Here is a 22338-nt window from a genome sequence, read left to right on the forward strand (position 1 = left end):
GTTGGTCTGGCGGCAGCCTGCGGCGGCGGAGCCAGGTTTCCTCAGACCTCACAGCTGTTTGGCTTTTACTGGAGGCAGAGATGACAGTGAGAACAAGAGGAGGTTTTACCTGAAACGCAGGTTTCTGAAAGTCGTGTAGTGTGAACTGGGCTTTATGCTAACAAACTAATACAGTTGGTTTCAATTCAGCTTTGGGTGAAATGAACGTTTCCTTGTTGCTCCATGTGAGTCTTCATAACCTGCAAAAACTCCAAAAGGCTGCAGGTGCAGGTTTTATTTCTGCTTTTTATGACGTTACATTCCACATTGAAACATCTGAAACTGGGATTGTTTCGGCTGTCCTTCTTAAAACCCTATAATCCATATTTATTCGTACGTGCAGGACAGGTGCTGGCTCCGTCTCTCGCAGCTTTGCAGAAAGTTTCCTCTGACGCTTCGTAAATCTGACCAACTCTGACGTCGAGCTTGGAGCTTTAAAGTCCATCAGGAGATAAAAAATGAGGCATGTCTCTATAAAACAGGCAGTGCTGGTTTTAAATCACAGCCTGGTTCTGCTACCAGAACCACAGAGAGGTTCTGATTGGTCCGTTTCATCTGAAGGCCCCAGAGCTCAAACGACTGAACATATCAGGACTGTCTGCTGCTGCCGACAGGCTTCTTGGGTTTTTTCTTGAAACAACTTCATTCTGGCCTTTCTGGCACTTGAGGAGTAACGTGAGATGCAGAGAGCAGATCAGATTCCCGGGTCAAAGGTCAAGGCTTCAGTTCCTGTCCGTTCTTTCAGGAGGGTTAATGTTCGTTATTTTTCCCCGTTATGTTAACATCAGGATGGAAAACTGACGGCTCCTCTGGGAGCAACTTCTCTACAGATTCAGCATTTCTGCCACATGCATCATCCGACGGTTGAGTCGGTTCAGAAACTGGACATAAATATGTCTAATCTAAGCTTCTGGAAAGAAAACGTCTTTTCTCCAACATGCTTGGCATTTCAGAGAAAACCTGGAATCTCATCGGAGTTTCCTCCAGTTAATAAAGAGGTTTACGATTTAACAAGAGCAAAACTTAAAATGGATCCTTTCTCACAGCCTCACTTCAGGAAGGCAAAGGAAGAACATGTTAGACCTCACATGACCTCACATGACGTCACATGACCTCACATGACGTCACATGACCTCACATGACGTCACATGACCTCACATGACCTCACATGACCTCACATGACCTCACATGACATTTATGTTTACAAAGTAAACTGTGAAGTTTACTTTGTAAACATTCAAAAAGGTGTGCCGATCGATTGATCACCCATCATAATCGGCCAATTTCCGTGAAAAAGTGTATGATTGGTGATCGACCAGCGTTAATCAGCTGGCCAACCAGAATTTTACTGTTAAATATTATTTTACCAATAATTATAATTTTACTGATAAATATTTAACTGATAAATATTATTTTTCAGTTAAATTTTATTTTACAGATAATGATCATTTTGCTCATTAATATTATTTTACTGTTAAATATTTTACTGATAAATATTATTTAACTGATAAATATTATTTTACTGATAAACCTGCAATCAGTAAAATAATATTTATCAGTCTGTTTGACTGAATAGCTGCTGTTTTGTGCCTGAAAGTGTTTTGCATGTTTTATGTCTAAATTATGTGAATTTATTACCAGAACATTTTTCCATTTTGCCAGATCACATAGTAGCTTTTATACCTAAAGTAAAAACTTGACAGGCTTTTCTGATCGCTGCTGGTCAGTGATCACTGATCACTGATCACTGCTGGTCAGTGATCAGTGATCAGTGATCAGTGATCACTGATCACTGATCACTGACCAGCAGTGATCAGTGATCAGTGATCAGTGATCAGTGATCACTGATCGGCCCTCATGGGAACCAGCAGAATGAATGAATCGTCCCTAAAACCTGATGTTTTGATCGGCTGGAACTGTTTTTGGGTCGAGACGTTTGTGAGGTAAAAAACCAAACCATGAATTAATTTTTCTTTAAAATGTTCATAATCAGAAAGGAATTGATTGAGCAGCCGCCTGTTTGGTTCGTTTTGGATCTCCTGCTCTGATTGGAGTCCAATCTTTTGAAAACCTTCGGACAGATGTTTGTGTAGCGGTCAAGGTGCATGGAAATAATTTTCTAGTTTGTTTATAGGGACGTCTGGCAGCTGTTGGGCCGTTAACCCGCCTGACCCGCTGTGTGAAAACCAACATGGCTGCTTGACAGATGAAAGCTTTCATGGCGAAGCGGCTCTGAAGTACAGTAGGTTCAGCCGTGGTGGTAACGGCTTCGCTCAGCGGAGGGTCTGGTTCACATTTATGTGTCCATCCAGAGGATTTGACCTTTTCCATCCCCTAAACCTCAGCAGGCAGCGCTGGTCCCGCCTCCGGGCCGAACCTCCCACTATATCTTCATCATGTGAAGCTCCAATGCAGGGAAAGGTAGTCCAGCTTACAGGAACGAAGCAGCGGGAACAAGAAGATCTGGACCAGGGGAAAACTTTGACGGACGGAGAAACAAGAAGAGAGGAGAAAATCTGAAACGAAGCGAAGAAAGACTCGAATCAGCCGGAGAGGAAACGGGAGAGGAAACAGAGAAGGAATCAGAAGAGCAGAGAGCGCCGCGTCCCGTCAGGATCCACAGGTAGGAGGGCGACCCGCTTTCCAGGATGGAGCCGAGACCCAGGCTGGAGGACCGCCGAGGTCCGGTCAGAACCGCCGAGGTCCGGTCAGAACCGCCGAGGTCCGGTTAGACTAAAGCTGGTTCAGTTCATCTAAAACCGAAAAGAAACGAAAAGAAACAGATTCTGATGTTTTAGTCGGACAACAGGGAGGTAGAATGAGAACACAGCCCTGGTCCTGGTTCTGGTCCTGGTCCTGGTTCTGGTTCTGGTCCTGGTCCTGGTTCTGGTCCTGGTCCTGGTTCTGGTTCTGGTCCTGGTCCTGGTTCTGGTTCTGGTCCTGGTTCTGGTTCTGGTCCTGGTTCTGGTCCTGGTCCTGGTTCTGGTTTTAGTCCTCAGTGCCACTCAGACTGAATTGGTTTTCAGATCAAATCGTCTTCAGAATCCGGATCGGAACCAACCGGATCAGGAACTGGGCTCTGCTGATGGTGAAACCTGAATAAGAACGAAGCCTGAAAATGATCCGAACTGGTTTCCAGTTTGGCTCCAGTTAGCAGGAAGAAACAACCAGCAGCTATGTGTTTAATTTCATAACAGAGAATAAAACTGAAAAGACAATCTGACTAATAATCCCACCGTTATAATCTGATTACGACAGAAAAACTCTGATAATCCAACGAGCTGCAGGTTGTAAAACCTCTGAATATGTAGAAATAATTCAGAAAAGCTCCGGCAGGAACGCGTCGTCTGTTAGCGCTTATTTAGGAAACTAAAAATAATGCGACAGTCCGGTCCAACCCGCTCCGGTCCGGTCCAACCCGCTCCGGTCCGGTTCAACATGCCAACCCGCTCCGGTCCGGTTCAACCTGTTCTGGTTTCAGGAAAAACTATCATGTTTGATAAAAGCTGCCAATTATTTCATCTGGTTCTGATCCGGTTTCTCATGCAGTTTCCCCAATGACTCCAATTATAATAATTGTTACTGCTATAATGTGAATTTAGACAAAAATCTAAGTCATAAAATATGAACAGAAATGTGGAGTTATTTTGTTGGAGGCCTAAATGTCTTTATTTGGTAATTAAGTTGATTTTTCATAGGATTATGTTTCTATTATTATATTTAAATCTTTTTCCTCAAATGTTAAATTTTCTTTCTTTGTTTTACATTTTAAAGAAAAATCTCCTGTAGCAACAAATCATTTCTCAGCAACTTAAATCTTGTATTGCAAATCAAAACACTATCAAAGTATTTTAAGCCAAATTAATCTTTATTTGTAGAATAGTTTTAAAATAATCATGAAACCGATTTTGACAGGATTTCTGGTGAAGGTGAGTAAAACGGTTTCTGACCTTTAACCCTGGAGTTTCATGTTTTCATGCTTTAATTAGCGATGGATAATCTGATCGGAGCGTTTTGAGCTGCAGCCGCTTTATTCACACATATTTCCTGTAACTTTAACTGGTTTTTTTATTCTTTATTTTTGAGAAGATTACAAAAGGTCAGTTTCAGTCTGTGATCTGATACATTTCTTCTCCTTACATTTTCATTTATGAAAGTAAAACAAAAAGAGAACAAGGGGGTTTTGTTTTGGAGACATACTTTTATGTATATAATCTTTCTTTTCAAATTCTCATCAATTTAGTGCATATTGTGTTTGGTTGACATATGACATCCATTTGGACCACAAGATGATAAACGTTTAATTCATTTGAAAATGAATTAAACGTTAATCTTTCATTAAGACTCTATTCTTCTACATAGGAGGTTCAGGGAGGAGCAGCGACTGGTGACGGGTTTTACAGGCTGTCATTCATATTTGAAACAGATATTTTGCGTTGTCAGGTCGGCATTCTGTCACCTAGAACAAGAATATTACATTGAAAAGGTATTTTTATATTCAAGATATTTTCCATATTTTTGTGTGTTTTTACCCAATAATGTCTTATAATTGTACAGTCCCAGAATATATGCCAGTGGTTGGGTTCTGCGTCTCCACATTGCCTCCAGCACTCAGGCTCCTTTAACGGGTTTTTATTAAAAAAGGCAGAAAAACCAGGAAAAGCTGCTTTTTTCCAGAGTTGGTAGAAAAAATGCATTAAAGCTGCAAACAAGTTTCTGCTTGTAGTTTAATATGATTATGAGAATAAAAACCTTAAATAATGTTTTTGCACAAGTTTTGTCCTGCAGATGTTTGTGCAGGAAAAACCAGGCGTTACGGGATCATAACGAGATCGTAATGAGATCATAACCGGATCATAACCGGATCATAACCAGATCATAACCAGATCATAACCAGATCGTAACCGGATCGTAATGAGATTGTAGCCGGATCATAACGGGATCATAACGGGATCATAACGGGATCATAACGGGATCGTAGCCGGATCATAACCGGATCATAACCAGATCATAACCGGATCGTAACCGGATCGTAACGGGATTGTAGCCGGATCATAACCGGATCATAACCGGATCGTAACCGGATCGTAATGAGATTGTAGCCGGATCATAACCGGATCGTAATGAGATTGTAGCCGGATCATAACCGGATCGTAATGAGATTGTAGCCGGATCATAACCGGATCATAACGGGATCATAACGGGATCGTAGCCGGATCGTAACCGGATCGTAACCAGATCATAACGGGATCATAACCAGATCATAACGGGATCATAACCGGATCATAACCGGATCATAACCAGATCATAACGGGATCATAACCGGATCATAACCGGATCATAACGGGATCGTAGCCAGATCATAAACGGACCGTTAAACAGTTTCTGGTTGGATGTGAAACGGATCATCAGAGCCACAGAGAAAGATGAACCTGTTTCTCTTGTTTTTATGAAATCTTTCATCTTTGTTTGGCTTTAATCAAAGCGGCTGGAAGGTTTTCATGTTTTCACGTTTTCATGTTTTCATGAACCTTGTTAACTTAGTAAAACCTCCAAACTGTAAAAAGTTCCAGTTGTTGTTTCTTTAGTTATTGTAAAACATATTTAAAGTTTCCTGTTTGCTGCTTTGACCCACATTTTGCTATTAATTTTAGCCAAATGAATATAAATTTCTTTATTGTTATAAACATCACAGTAATATTTTTACTTTTTAATACTAGATAAACTTTGATCTGATTTCATTTCACTTAAAAACTAATTTGTAAGTAACTTTTCAGCAAAATATAGGATCTTTTTTTAAGCCAATAATCCCTTAACATTGAATAAAAGTGTCAGATTATTTCAGTTATTTTTCATGTGTCATAAATGAAATAATGTGTCAGTGGATGTGGAACCTTTTCATCAATATTCAGGGATTATTGGCTGATAATCAGCTGATCATGTAGTTTTATCTGATAAAAGTGAACTAAAATATTATATTATTATTATAACATAAATAATTGGGAAGATTTGGTGTTTTTTGCAGAACTGATGTTGAGATTTAGAAGAAATGTTTCCATATTTCAGCGTTTTGATTCTGGCTGTAAAAACTGATCAGCGAAACATTTTTACGTCATTTTGTTCACATGATCATCGTTTTATTGGAGGTTTTTAAGTTTACCGACGTTCTGTCAGGTTTTATTTGGTGAAACAAAGTGGAAACACAATCGTTCATGATTTTCTCTGTGTTTTTACAGACTGACTTTGACTAGGCCATTGTGAACATGGATTTGTGTTGATTTGAACCATTATGTTCAGGCTGGTAGGTGAATAATAAATAAATCCCCCCAGCATGACGCTGCCTCCACCATGTATTGTTTTGCATGAAGACCATTTTATTATTATTATTATTATTGATCTTCTACTGTAAATCAGTGATTCTGTTTTGCTGCAACATTTCAGCCTCAAGATTTTTGAAAAAAAAAAGTATTAATGTTTTAAGTTTTAAATATTTTGTTACAACATGTTTAACAATAAGAAATTAATAATGCGTAAGTTCAGGATTGAATAAATTAATAATTACAGGTGTTTTTTTCACCATTGTCTCTGAATGTGTTTCACCTGTTATGAACATTTATAGACCACAAATAGTTAAACATTTAAATTTAGAAAAATAATGACTTCTTCTTTAAAAAAGGGGGTCCATTTTACAATATAGTATGTTTTATTCTTGAAATTGTAACATCATGAAGTTACAAATCATTCATGACTATTGGAAAGAAAAAACTGTTTTTTTACTCATTATTACTGACAGCATTGAAAATATTGGTAATTTTAAAAACTTATAAAAATATTTGCATTTATTGGTTTTCAACTCCCAACATGGCTCAGAAAAATTCACAGTACTTAAAGTTTCTGTAACAAAATTTAATAAAAACATGTGGAATGGAGCATCACACCCTGTTATTGTCCCATAACAGGGTGAAAAATCAAAGTCTTTGATTCTAAAACCTGATGATTTTCATCATTAGTTGCAGGATTGGCTCAGTCAAAGTACAGGCAGAGTGTTTGTCCTGGTTCCATTTGGGAAAACAGGTGATATCCCTGTAGTGGATTTTCTCAGGACAGGAACTCGTTGTTCCCCTCAGGAGTCAATGGGGGAACTAGTGAAATGAAAACAGACAAATGGCATCTGATAAAACCTCAGACTGCAGCTCGATTCCATCATCTGAAATGTTTTTATTTGACTTAAAATTATTACTTTTCACCCTAATTTCCACCTTATTTGGTTCATGAACATAACAGGTGGAACTTTTCTAACTAATCTACCTGAAGCTCTTCATGTGGTCAACATTTAGCTAGTTAACCTTCAACAGAATAACTAGCCTTTAATGACTAAATATAATATTAGGTTTTTTAAATTCTGCTGAATAAACATTTTCCACAATCTTTCCTAACAGGGTGGAACTTTAAGCTTTACAGGTTTTACATATTTAAGATAATAAAAAGTACAGAGATGGTGACAGTTGAAGCTACTTTGTTTTCCATGGTTGAATTTACTTTATGTCACTTACATTAAATGGTTTTTATGAAATTCTAGACTTTTTGAAGGCTTTTCATATTATTCATGTACTGTGACATGAATAATATGAAGAAAATATCAAATAAGAAAAATAGTTTCAACAGATTCAGTTGCATATTAAAATATTTAATCAAGTCAATCAACTTATTGAAGAAAAACATATATATATATATATTTTATAGTTTAAACGTCATGAGGAAGTCTGTCACGCTGCACTGGGGACACATGACACTGAACATGTTGGTCACCAAAAAGGTGTGTAAAGAACAAAATAATATTTAAAAGGCATTTCATTTATATTTGAATAATGGCAAACATCTAAATGTATAATTAAAATACTTTGTTGTAAATATTTGGCACATTCTACAAAAAATAATTGTAAGCAAAACATGGGGACATGAAATGTTGCCACAAGAAAAGAATCAGCCAATAATTGTTTTAGTGTTAAAATGATCTGATTGTATTTCCTCCCGTTCCTCTGAATGAACCCTGACGCATCGAGCTGGAACATCTGCTCACAGTTTTCTGACTGCTCTGCTGCTTCGTTTCCTAAATCATGTTCGGCCGGCCGGTCGGCGCCGTGACCCGGGGGCCTTCGCCATGTTTCCCCTCTGCAGCGAGTCCCAGAGGAACGCTTGGCGTTCGCTCACCCATGCAGCTTTCACACCATGTTACCTGGGTCACCGCTACCGACAGGGCCTGGGGTCAGAGGTCAGGGGTTCGTTTGTGTTAGGGGTTGGTTTCTATCCATAAAACGCTGGAATACTTCCATTCTTTTGCTGCAGCAGAACGTGTGCTATAAATACTCGGCTAGTAACTAATTACAAACATAAACTTAGTAACACAGCAGTGAATTTACAGAACGCAGTTTTACCTGAAGACTATTCTGAAGATTACTTGGATGAAAATCACCAACATGAAACTGACGTGACGTAAAGCGCTGTGATGTGCAACATGGCATGAAATTCATATCACAATATAACTTGTGTAAAACTCACCAAGACATGAAAAAGATCACATGCTAATTGAGTGTAATGTGAGTTAAAACTCGCTAACACTCCAAACATGTGGATCTGATTTATGTTTGTAAATGTTTTACTTTGCTTTCTGTCATTGTCTTAAAAATCTGTTTTTAAGGGCGGCGTGGCGATAATCTCAGAGGCGACTTCCTGGTTAAATCAAGTTAAATGCATAAATGAAACGTATTCAGAGAAGCATGTCAGCGTTGAGCTCTGCCAGTGCTGTGACTGGTTGTGTTCGGCTGCATTGCTGCTATCAAAGCTCATGCTGGTGATGAGAAAACAAATCATTTCCGGTCTTCCACTCAGTTTGCAGGTTACATTTTTCTGCTTCTGGTCTGATTGTTCAACCGTCTGAAGAGACGGAGTCATTTAAACCCCACAGGTTTTTTACTGTCAGCGTCCTGCAGAGTCGCGCTGTGTGTTTTACAAGGTTTTCTGTGGTTTCGGAGAGACCGTCAGGCTTTCACCCGCCACACGGCGCTTCCCGCTGTCTGACCGTGACATCAGCTGCGCTCATCCTGAGCGCAGCTGAGACTGCGGGAGGTTTGAACCAGGTCCAAATAACCTAAGTCTTGCATCCGCCTTTTTAAGGAGCTCTTCCTTTGTGCTGTGAGCCGCGCTGCTTCCGCTAAATGCTGTGATTTAACGTTAAACTCTGATTTAACGTTAAATGCTGTGATTTAACGTTAAACTCTAACGTTAAATGCTGTGATTTATCGTTAAACTCTGATTTAACGTTAAATGCTGTGATTTAACGTTAAACTCTAACGTTAAATGCTGTGATTTATCGTTAAACACTTATTTAACGTTAAATGCTGTGATTTAACATTAAACTCTAACGTTAAATGCTGTGATTTATCGTTAAACTCTGATTTAACGTTAAATGCTGTGATTTAACGTTAAACTCTAACGTTAAATGCTGTGATTTAACGTTAAACTCTAACGTTAAATGCTGTGATTTATCGTTAAACTCTGATTTAACGTTAAATGCTGTGATTTAACGTTAAACTCTAACGTTAAATGCTGTGATTTAACGTTAAACTCTAACGTTAAATGCTGTGATTTAACGTTAAACTCTAACGTTAAATGCTGTGATTTATCGTTAAACTCTGATTTAACGTTAAATGCTGTGATTTAACGTTAAACTCTAACGTTAAATGCTGTGATTTATCGTTAAACTCTGATTTAACGTTAAATGCTGTGATTTAACGTTAAACTCTAACGTTAAATGCTGTGATTTATCGTTAAACTCTAACGTTAAATGCTGTGATTTAACGTTAAACTCTAACGTTAAATGCTGTGATTTATCGTTAAACTCTGATTTAACGTTAAATGCTGTGATTTAACGTTAAACTCTAACGTTAAATGCTGTGATTTATCGTTAAACTCTGATTTAACGTTAAATGCTGTGATTTAACGTTAAACTCTAACGTTAAATGCTGTGATTTATCGTTAAACTCTGATTTAACGTTAAATGCTGTGATTTAACGTTAAACTCTAACGTTAAATGCTGTGATTTATCGTTAAACTCTGATTTAACGTTAAATTCTGTGATTTAACGTTAAACTCTAACGTTAAATGCTGTGATTTATCGTTAAACTCTGATTTAACGTTAAATGCTGTGATTTAACGTTAAACTCTAACGTTAAATGCTGTGATTTATCGTTAAACTCTGATTTAACGTTAAATGCTGTGATTTAACGTTAAACTCTAACGTTAAATGCTGTGATTTATCGTTAAACTCTGATTTAACGTTAAATTCTGTGATTTAACGTTAAACTCTAACGTTAAATGCTGTGATTTATCGTTAAACTCTGATTTAACGTTAAATGCTGTGATTTAACGTTAAACTCTAACGTTAAATGCTGTGATTTATCGTTAAACTCTAACGTTAAATGCTGTGATTTAACGTTAAACTCTAACGTTAAATGCTGTGATTTATCGTTAAACTCTAACGGTAAATGCTGTGATTTATCGTTAAACTCTGATTTAACGTTAAATGCTGTGATTTATCGTTAAACTCTAACGTTAAATGCTGTGATTTAACGTTAAACTCTAACGTTAAATGCTGTGATTTATCGTTAAACTCTGATTTAACGTTAAATGCTGTGATTTAACGTTAAACTCTAACGTTAAATGCTGTGATTTATCGTTAAACTCTGATTTAACGTTAAATGCTGTGATTTATCTTTAAACTCTGATTTAACGTTAAATGCTGTGATTTAACGTTAAACTCTAACGTTAAATGCTGTGATTTATCGTTAAACTCTGATTTAACGTTAAATGCTGTGATTTAACGTTAAACTCTAACGTTAAATGCTGTGATTTATCGTTAAACTCTGATTTAACGTTAAATGCTGTGATTTAACGTTAAACTCTAACGTTAAATGCTGTGATTTATCGTTAAACTCTGATTTAACGTTAAATGCTGTGATTTAACGTTAAACTCTAACGTTAAATGCTGTGATTTAACGTTAAACTCTAACGTTAAATGCTGTGATTTATCGTTAAACTCTGATTTAACGTTAAATGCTGTGATTTAACGTTAAACTCTAACGTTAAATGCTGTGATTTATCGTTAAACTCTGATTTAACGTTAAATGCTGTGATTTAACGTTAAACTCTAACGTTAAATGCTGTGATTTATCGTTAAACTCTAACGTTAAATGCTGTGATTTAACGTTAAACTCTAACGTTAAATGCTGTGATTTATCGTTAAACTCTGATTTAACGTTAAATGCTGTGATTTAACGTTAAACTCTAACGTTAAATGCTGTGATTTATCGTTAAACTCTGATTTAACGTTAAATGCTGTGATTTAACGTTAAACTCTAACGTTAAATGCTGTGATTTATCGTTAAACTCTGATTTAACGTTAAATGCTGTGATTTAACGTTAAACTCTAACGTTAAATGCTGTGATTTATCGTTAAACTCTGATTTAACGTTAAATTCTGTGATTTAACGTTAAACTCTAACGTTAAATGCTGTGATTTATCGTTAAACTCTGATTTAACGTTAAATGCTGTGATTTAACGTTAAACTCTAACGTTAAATGCTGTGATTTATCGTTAAACTCTAACGTTAAATGCTGTGATTTAACGTTAAACTCTAACGTTAAATGCTGTGATTTATCGTTAAACTCTAACGGTAAATGCTGTGATTTATCGTTAAACTCTGATTTAACGTTAAATGCTGTGATTTATCGTTAAACTCTAACGTTAAATGCTGTGATTTAACGTTAAACTCTAACGTTAAATGCTGTGATTTATCGTTAAACTCTGATTTAACGTTAAATGCTGTGATTTAACGTTAAACTCTAACGTTAAATGCTGTGATTTATCGTTAAACTCTGATTTAACGTTAAATGCTGTGATTTATCTTTAAACTCTGATTTAACGTTAAATGCTGTGATTTAACGTTAAACTCTAACGTTAAATGCTGTGATTTATCGTTAAACTCTGATTTAACGTTAAATGCTGTGATTTAACGTTAAACTCTAACGTTAAATGCTGTGATTTATCGTTAAACTCTGATTTAACGTTAAATGCTGTGATTTAACGTTAAACTCTAACGTTAAATGCTGTGATTTATCGTTAAACTCTGATTTAACGTTAAATGCTGTGATTTAACGTTAAACTCTAACGTTAAATGCTGTGATTTAACGTTAAACTCTAACGTTAAATGCTGTGATTTATCGTTAAACTCTGATTTAACGTTAAATGCTGTGATTTAACGTTAAACTCTAACGTTAAATGCTGTGATTTATCGTTAAACTCTGATTTAACGTTAAATGCTGTGATTTAACGTTAAACTCTAACGTTAAATGCTGTGATTTATCGTTAAACTCTAACGTTAAATGCTGTGATTTAACGTTAAACTCTAACGTTAAATGCTGTGATTTATCGTTAAACTCTGATTTAACGTTAAATGCTGTGATTTAACGTTAAACTCTAACGTTAAATGCTGTGATTTATCGTTAAACTCTGATTTAACGTTAAATGCTGTGATTTATCTTTAAACTCTGATTTAACGTTAAATGCTGTGATTTAACGTTAAACTCTAACGTTAAATGCTGTGATTTATCGTTAAACTCTGATTTAACGTTAAATGCTGTGATTTAACGTCAAACTCTAACGTTAAATGCTGTGATTTATCGTTAAACTCTGATTTAACGTTAAATGCTGTGATTTATCGTTAAACTCTAACGGTAAATGCTGTGATTTATCGTTAAACTCTAACGGTAATGCTGTGATTTATCGTTAAACTCTGATTTAACGTTAAATGCTGTGATTTAACGTTAAACTCTAACGTTAAATGCTGTGATTTATCGTTAAACTCTGATTTAACGTTAAATGCTGTGATTTATCGTTAAACTCTAACGGTAAATGCTGTGATTTATCGTTAAACTCTAACGGTAATGCTGTGATTTATCGTTAAACTCTGATTTAACGTTAAATGCTGTGATTTAACGTTAAACTCTAACGTTAAATGCTGTGATTTATCGTTAAACTCTGATTTAACGTTAAATGCTGTGATTTATCGTTAAACTCTGATTTAACGTTAAATGCTGTGATTTAACGTTAAATGCTGTGATTTAACGTTAAACTCTAACGTTAAATGCTGTGATTTAACGTTAAACTCTAACGTTAAATGATAGGTATTTTCCTAGAACCTACATAAAAGAACCACAGACAACGTATATGAATTTTATGACAAACTTTGCAAAGGAGAACAAACTCTATCAATTGCTCCTCCGAGCTGTTCATAGAGCGTTCTGAAAATCTTTGGGTAAAGCTTGTCTTTTATTTTCAAACTTCAAAGAGGGAGGATAGGCAAGATAGACAGCAGAGAAAAAACAGCAAAGGTCGTAAAACATTTTACCTAAACACAGCAAAGGTCGTAAAACAATTTACCTAAACAACTAGCAACCCAGTTCCAGATGCGATATCTGATTTACGGCCTGAGCCCGGTTCAAATCTTGGTCAAACTGTTTCACCTGAAGATGAACAGGCAGCTGTGACCCCCCAGGTCAGTTAATACACACACTAAAGAAGAGAACATTTTAATCTGCTCTAACATTAGACTGAATATGAACTAAAGTAACAACAAAATGATAATACCAAAAAATCTCTAACATTCCCCCCTTTTTATCATTTTACCACGTGTGTAAACCCTATTCAAAAGCCAAGCATAGAAAAGAAAAGAAATAAAATAGAACCAATAAATGCAAGAATTTTTTTTTTTTTTTTTTTCCCTAGTCTAAACATAAAAATGACACAATGACTAAATTAATATAATGAATAAATGAAATGGACAAAAACAAAAGAAAGAAACAGCAAAAATCAAATGCAGTTTTCTCATCTCTAACACCACTTGTTTTCACATTTTCGGTGTAGGAATCATTCAGCAAATGAATTAATCTGTTTATTGATTACAGAACATCATCATTGTTCAGAAAATCGTCAGAACCTCGAAACAAGTCATCTTCATTTGTCTCATAGGATGCCTTTGCTAGCTGATAACTGACAACAGTTGTGTTAATTGTTTTAAACAACATACTTCGTAGGCAAGGAATAATGCAACCCGTAAAAAGACAGAACAGAACCAAAACAATCAGAATAGGTGTCACGAGCTTTAACAATAAAGTCCACCATGGACCAGACGTGAGCCATGAAAACAAATCAAAAAAGGATGAGCCGCGTGTTCCACTCTCCACATATTTTTTAAGATCCTCCAGCTCATATAGAGCATCAGAAATAGTTCCTCCAGTGCCTGTTTCATCCGGCACAAAAGTGCAGCACGTTGGGCCAATAATTTTGCAGACCCCTCCCTGAGGGGCAGTGAGGAAATCCAGAACAACACGATTTTGCATGACCATGTTTCTCAGTTCAGTCAGCTCCTTCGCGGTGCCATTGGCCAGCTGGTATGTGATGTTGATTAGTCGCAGTAATCCGTACCTGTTTATCTCTACGTGGTCCCGAATCTCACCTACTCCAACCCACGGAAACAAACCTTGCATGAATTTTTCTCCGCCGTTCCAAATCCTGAATTCCCATGGAACTCCAGTGTGTGTAGTTAGGCCTCCCCATTTTTTGACCTCTGACATAACTGTTCGTTTGGAGCGGGTACGTGGATCATCTTGTGCTTTCCTGATGAACGCAATCGGGTTGATTAACGGAACCACAGCACACAGTCCTCCCCAATTTTTTGGTAAAAACATGTATGCTTCATTTCCACATATGAAGTACCAATCTGCCAACATACGTGAACCATAGTCTCCTGGCACTATGGCACTATGGCACTGCACAGCGTTGTCTCCTGTTTCCTCTTTGTCTTATGCGTGATGTTGAAACTCCTCTCCTGAAGCAAGTTGTCACAGTCTGGGTTGTCCTTCCAGACTTTGCAGTGTGGAGTCATCCTTTGACCCCTGCAGGCTGTGCAGTCGATGAAATCCTGTGTCGGTTCGCAGTAGGTGTAAACTCTGTTACACAAGTTCCAGGGCAACGTCCCTAGAATAACATGTCCATTATTGTAGACACAGTTCCCCAGAGATCCTGGTTTAGCTCCTGCTAATGAAATGACCTCTGGTATCTTCCATACAGTTTGTTGAGATGATGCAAAAGGAAGTACATCGTCTGCGAGTGAACAATTTAAAAATCCAAACAGACCTTGCACAGCCTCTCCCATTCGGAGGTCAGCTGAATAGTCCTTCTCGCGCGCTCTGTCTCCCCGTAGGGGTGGGACGCGCCGTGGTCTGGTGCTTAGAACATAGAGACACATCTGTTTGTTGTCAGTAATGTCACCTGGTCGGAGGCCTGAGTTGTGAATAGAAACCGGCAGCTGCGCACACACGTAGCAGTTCACAGCATGTCCCTCGTACGCGGTTCTATTCATTAGTTTCCACCACAGGTTGGTGCTGTAGTCGTGTTTGTGGAACTCAGGCTCACGTCCTTCTCCAAACATCAAACATGCTGCAGTCACAGCGCCGTAGAAAATCCATCTGGCATATGGAGTCCCCATTGTTGCTCGGCACACAGAGATGTCAGAACCCCCAAACTAAAAGAGTGAGAATCTTAAGCGTTTCTTCACCGGGTTTGAGACGAACCACACTAAAAGTAGCACCCCTTTGCAGCCCGGAGGCAATAAAGCCCACCTTCCTCTCTACTCCGGATTAGGGGTCCAACACTCTCTGCAGCTTACAGTGACTGAGATGAATCCAGCTGGGTCTTTCAGCGATTTTTACAGCTGTTGGTGTGGTCATCAACACCTGGAATGGTCCTTCCCACCGTGGACTTGCCCAGTTCTTCCGTTTGATGACCTTTATGTAGACCCAGTCACCTGGCTTAATGGGAGGTGCCTCCTGTGGAGGAGAAGAGTCAGAAGGCAGTAAATTCGCACTGGACACTTTCTTCAGTTTAAGAGTCCTGATCATATAATCTGCTAATGTTTGTTCTTCATCAGCTTTCTGTAAGTCAGGAGCAAACAGAGGCAGTCTGTAAGCTCTCCCATGAATTATTTCAAAAGGTGTTAGACCATCTGCTGTTGAGGTGATTCTCATATAGAGCTTCACCAAGTCTAAACATTCTGGCCAGGGTCGGCCAGTGTCTGCCATGCACTTTCTTAATCTGCTTTTCACCGTGCCATTTGTTCTTTCCACAAGCCCTGCACTCTGTGGGTGATAGGCACAGTGGTTTTTCAATGTCATTCCCAAGTGAGATGCCATGTTTTGTAAACAGTCTGTGGGATGCCATGCGTTGGGATAATAGTTTTGCAAATTGCCTTATCTACTGTCAAAGCATCTGCATACTTTGATGGTTCTATTTCAACCCATTTAGAAAATGCATCTATCATCACCAGACAGTATTTGTATGGCCCACTTTGTGAAAGCTCAATAAAATCCATATACATAGTTTGAAATGGATAAGATGGTTTCGGGAACCTGCCTCGTTTTGGCCTTATGTTTCCCTGTGGGTTATGTTTCACACAGACTGGACATGCAGTACAAAAATTTTTTAGGTAGGAATTTAAACCATACGTTGTGAAATGTTGCTGTATTATGGCTTCCATCCCCCCTGTTGACACATGGCAGCGCCCATGCGTCACAATTGCTGCAGCTTTAAATAAAGATTTAGGTAGAACTGGTTTGTCCTTTACTTCAAAAATGCTCTCATCATTAATTTTCGCACCCTTAGTTATCCACATCCTTTTTTCGGCCTGTGGTGCATTGTCCTGCATGTCTTTCAGCACTTTTTTGTCTATCAGTTGTTGTTCTCCTTCAGTCTGTGCTGAGAAAGTTCCTTTCCCATGCTTCCCTGCTGCAGCTTCTTTAGCTATTTTGTCAGCTAGTCTGTTCCCATTTGAAACTTCATCCGTCCTTGTTGTATGAGCCGTGCATTTACATACAGCTAGTTTAGCTGGGAGTTGTATTGCTTGCAAAAGATTTTTAAGTAAAGATGCATGTGTCACTGGTTTCCCAGTTGATGTTGTCATTCCTCTACGCTCCCATTGTTTTGCAAAATAAAACAAAGTAGAGAAAACATACTGGCTATCTGTGTACACCGTCAAATGCATGTCCTCTGCCAGTTCACATGCCCTCGTTAAAGCAATCAATTCTGCTGCCTGTGCAGAATGAGTGCTGGAAATTTTTTCTGCTTCTATTATTTCATTTGGCAAAGCAACAACCGAATAACCTGTCTGATTTTTACCCGTAGGCTCCTTTGAACATGACCCATCAACAAACCAGACCTCTCCCAATGCTAATGGGGTGTCCTGTAGGTCTGGCCTTGGAAGCTGCAAGTGCTCTGTAGCTTCTATGCAGCTGTGTGGCGTTCCATCATCTGGTAATGGAAGCAAAGTAGCTGGATTTAGAATCGTACACCGCTTTATTACAATGTGTGGTTGTGACAAAAGCGTTGCTGTATACGAAAGGTGTCGCGCTGGTGAGAGCAAATTCATTTTGCTCTGCAAAAGTAGAACATCTACCGCGTGTGGAACTAACAGCTCCATCTTGTGAAACAAGACTATGTCAGCCGACATGTGTACAGCTAATGTTGCTGCACAGACTGCTTGGACGCAGTCTGGTAGAGACTGTGCTACTGGATCTAATTTCTTTGAGTAGAAAGCCAACGGCTTTAGCTTATCACCATGGTTTTGTAGTAACACAGACGTCATAAATCCATTCCTGCAATCTACAGTTTGAATAAAAGTTTTTTCATAGTTAGGAAGAATCAAAGTTGTTGCCTGCATTAGTGCTTGTTTTAGTTCAGTGAATCTTTTTTCAGCTTCTGGATTCCAAGCTATTTTATCAGTCATGGCCATTGGGGTGCCATGAATCAAATCCTGTAAAGCCTGAGTTTTCTCAGCATAGTGTGGAATCCAGGCTCTACAGTAATTGCAAAGTCCAAGAAATGACATCATTTGTTTTTTAGTTTCTGGTTTAGGTGCTTCAGAAACAGTCTCCTTTCTCGCTTTCTGTATCTGCTTTCCCTCAGCAGACAGTGTGTGTCCCAAATAATTTACTTCTTCTCTCACCCACTGCAGCTTATCTTTGTTTACTTTGTTCCCTGTCTGACAGAGATGGTGCAGCAGAGCAAGTGAGTCTGTTCTGCAAGCTTCCTCGCTCTCTGATGCTATTAATAGATCATCAACATACACCAAAAGTTGACTTTTGTCTGACATTTGGAAATCAGATAAGCAGGTCATAATTGCCTCACAAAATATGCTTGGACTGTCTGCAAAGCCTTGGGGTAATCTGGTATATGTGTACCCCTGACCTCTGTAGGTAAAAGCAAACCAGAACTGTGAATCTGGGTGAATGGGTACAGAGAAGAATGCGTTGCTGAGGTCAATTACTGTGAAGAATTTATTGCTTGGTTTAAGCGAGTTTAGCAGTGTGTGTGGATCTGGCACATTAGGTGCTCTTGTTTGTACTGCTTCATTTACTGAACGTAAATCCTGAATCATACGCCAGTCTTTTTTATTTGCTTTTTGAACAGGAAAAATAGGTGTGTTACAAGGAGAATCTGAACACTTTTTTATGATTCCTCCTTTTAACAAACCTTCAATTACTGGTTTAATCCCGTTTAGTGCTTCTGGTTTTATAGGGTATTGTTTTACTCTAGGCCTCCAGCTAGATTTTGCTTTAATTTGCACCGGGGGAATTGAACCAAGCAACCCGACATCAGAGGGACCTTTTGTCCACAAGTTTTCTGGAAGTTCAGCTAGTTCAGCTACATCCTTTCCTGTCAAAAATATGTTTGTGTGTCACTCAAACGCGTGGACTTGAGCTGTGCCTGTGACTACTTCACATAGTGATTGTTTCCAGACGTCACAGCTGGGGCTGTAGCTCCAACCGTCTTCACCTTCTTTGAAATCAGCGGCTTCACCAGCCATTTTAGTTCTATTACCCACATCTACCCATGTGATATTATGTGGCTTGAATAATGAAATGTGTGGATTAGCCGGTAACTTATACAGCTCTATTTGGCTAGTCGGAAGGAGCACAGTCACAGCTGCATAAGACCGTCGGTCTGTGAACATTTCGGTCACAGCCAGTGTCACAGGATTTGTTTCTAAAAACTTTTTAACATAATCATCCTGTGGATCATTTAGGATGTTCATTGTTACATGCAACTGATTGTAGTTCATTTCCGTTTCAGGTGAGTCCAACTGTTCACGAGCTTCTCTAAGAAGCTTTCCTGGGACATGAGGATTGTCAGCTGGCTTTAAATCATATGAACAGTAGATTTGTTCATTTTTTTGAACTGTGTACATATCAGAATGTTTTAATCTGACAGCTCTCATCCCATCTTGTACAGGGACTACTGCTATTCCTAATTTTGTCATTAGGTCTCTACCTAACAGATTTATTGGACATTTAGGTGACATCACAACAGAAGCTTTTACATTAATTCCTGTCTCAGGGTCTTTAAAAAATGTACTTTTTGACATTTTTTCTCTATGCGTTTGTCCATCGGCAGATTTTACCCAAATAGACTCGTTTGTGGGGTTTACACCTTTTATTTTAGTTTTAAGAACCGTTTTGCATGCACCGGTGTCACATAGAAATTCAACTTCTTCCCCACAAACATTCAGTGTGATGTAAGGTTTTTCTTTTAATGCATTTAACATATCCCAAGCTGCACATATGTCCACCATTACACCAATTTGATCTGGTGGTGTGTTTTGTTTGGGTGTGGCAGAATCTAGTCATACTGAGGAGTTAGGCTTTTGTTTTTTCTCCCATCTGCTACTTCTATAGTCCTTTACGTTCTTTGCTTTGCAATCTTTTGCCCAATGGTTTGACTTGCCACAACGCCAGCAGACATCTTCGTCTTGTGTGGTGTGATTTATGGGTCGCTGCTCAGGGTGACCTCTCCTGCCTTTGTTTCTCCCTCGGCCTCTCGAGGGGCCACGGAAAAAGGCAGAGGTTTCTATTTCTCCAAAATCCTCCAGATGAAAAACATCTGACCCTGTTTTTGGTTTTTTTACTACTTTTTCTGCATGACGTGCCCATGTCATCAGTTGTGGGACTGAGGCAGCATCATATTCGACCAGGTGTTTTCTAATCCAGCCCTCAATTTCAGGGCGGAAACTTGACATTAAAGCGTTTTTCAGTTGTTGTTGATATACGCTGTCGGGCCCTTCATCATAGGTAATCCCACTGTGAACTTTGAACTCTTTTTCAAACCGCAGACGAAAGTCGTCTACGTCCTCTCCAGTTTTTGTCTTATCCCCGCTAAGTGATTGTAGTTTGCCTTTTTACGGAAAACTGTTCTAACTCTTTCACATACTGGATCCCATTGTGCTTTGTATTCGTTACTCAGCTCTGGGTTTTCTCCATCAGGGTATAGTATTGGGCCTATTCTATTTTTTCCCGTATAGTTTCCCCTTACTTTTGCCCAGTCTTTTCCTAGCGAGGTCATGGCTGCTGCCCCCGCTTCAACTCCGTTCAGTCTATAAGAATGAATTAATCCAGTCATGTCCTCTATCCATTTATTGGGATCCTCTGCTGCAGGTGTTATTCCTTCCACAGCTTTCCGGACTTCCTCTAAATTCCAGGGTCTAAAAACATATGTATGTGGTGAATCATCCGCACCAGCATTAGGGTTTGGTACCTGTATCATGGGGTACTCTTCAACATGTCCCCCGTGGAAATCAGGACTATATTGGATCTTCTTTTTAGGATTTAACCTTAAATTGTAATGTGGCTGTTCAATTGGCATATGTTCTGTTTGACTTCTGTCTCCCGCATACGGGGGTGGATCTAAACCTTCCAGTGAGGGATACAGACTACTTTGGGGCTCCTTACTGCCAGTAGCGGGCGCGTCCGGAAGACTGTCTGCCGGGGCTGTTGCTACTGGGACAGAGGCAGACGAACTTGCTTCAGCGGTTGGGGGAGGAGCAGTCGGCCGTACCTGCTCTCCCTGCCCCGCTGGAGCATTCCGTCTGGATAGCACCATTTCATTGTCTTCTGGTCTTACAAATAAGTTATTTGATTCTACAAGCTTTTTGTCTTTAATCTTTTTAATTTGTTCTTTCCGGTCTGTGGCTGCTTTTAACCATATTTTAGCACATCTCAACTCATCCTCCTTTTTAATCTTTTTATCCCCGTTTTTCTTGCTACACTATTCTCCAAAATTCTCACAATTGCTTGCCATTTATCGATTTTTAGCTTTCCGTCTATTTTATATTTCTTTCTCCATTTTTCCATGTGTACAGTGCTACCAGGAAACCTGGACAGCATGTACTTTTCATCTCCATCGGGGCCCTCAATAAGTGAGGAATTACAAGAATGTTTATTTCCCATATTTAAAACACTTGCAATTTCAGCTTGAAAATATTATTTATTTGAATTTATTTAAATTTGGTCCAGGTTCGTTGACTCCTAGGGAGTCCTATGAACTGGAGATCTTTTCAGTGGGCCAGCAATTAAAATACCTTGTTGTGGTATTCCCCGCTTCGACTCTTTCGAGTGGGAGAATCTTGCCTGTTGCATCCACAAGAGGTTTGCTGCTTAAATCCACTGTTTTATATGAGGTAAAACACAGAGCGGTATTTAAACCTCCAACCACTCTCACACTACTCTTTCACGCACACACACACACACATCAAAGTAGCAGCAAACCAGCAATACCAGCACAGTAATGGCAACATTATCTGTTTTTGCCTTGTCAGATAACTCAGCACCAGTGATATTTTACCCATCAAAAAATCAAAACCACACAGCAATGACAAGCTTCCTATCCGCCTGAGGACTTGCCCTTATGGGGTCTCCTCGAACAGAGTTTTAGCAGAGCGACATCATACAAGGATTCTCAAACCACTGAGTTTTAGCAGAGCGACATCATACAAGGATTCTCAAACCACTGAGTTTTAGCAGAGCGACATCATACAAGGATTCTCAAACCACTGAGTTTTAGCAGAGCGACATCATACAAGGATTCTCAAACCACTGAGTTTTAGCAGAGCGACATCATACAAGGATTCTCAAACCACTGAAATAGCCATTTTAAAATTCACCTACGTTTCTGTAGTTTTCGGGTTGTCCAGTCGGATCTCGTCACTCCGCCGTTGGCAGACAAAGTCGGACATGTGTCGCTGGCCCAGCGAAGAATTCTACTTCCTGGGTCTTTCTTTCCAGGTCCAGTTGACTCTGGCCGTGCACGGATTCAGCGCGTCTTCCTCTGCCTGACAGCGGTCGGTATGAGAGATC

At 38.9% G+C, this 22338-nt stretch overlaps 1 protein-coding gene across 1 annotated transcript in view; it reads left to right on the forward strand.

The window, feature by feature from the left end:
* The first annotated feature begins 1904 nt into the window (after positions 1-1904).
* Positions 1905-22338, forward strand: part of asip1 (agouti signaling protein 1) — a 28258-nt gene continuing 7824 nt past the window's right edge. The window contains exon 1 of the mRNA XM_008402501.3: positions 1905-2662. The gene's annotated coding sequence lies outside the window, so the exon portion shown is untranslated. The remainder of the gene's footprint in view (positions 2663-22338) is intronic.

The sequence above is a fragment of the Poecilia reticulata genome, chromosome 5, assembly GCF_904066995.2.
Source record: "Poecilia reticulata chromosome 5, P_reticulata-male-v2, whole genome shotgun sequence".
NCBI classification, from domain to species: domain Eukaryota; kingdom Metazoa; phylum Chordata; class Actinopteri; order Cyprinodontiformes; family Poeciliidae; genus Poecilia; species Poecilia reticulata.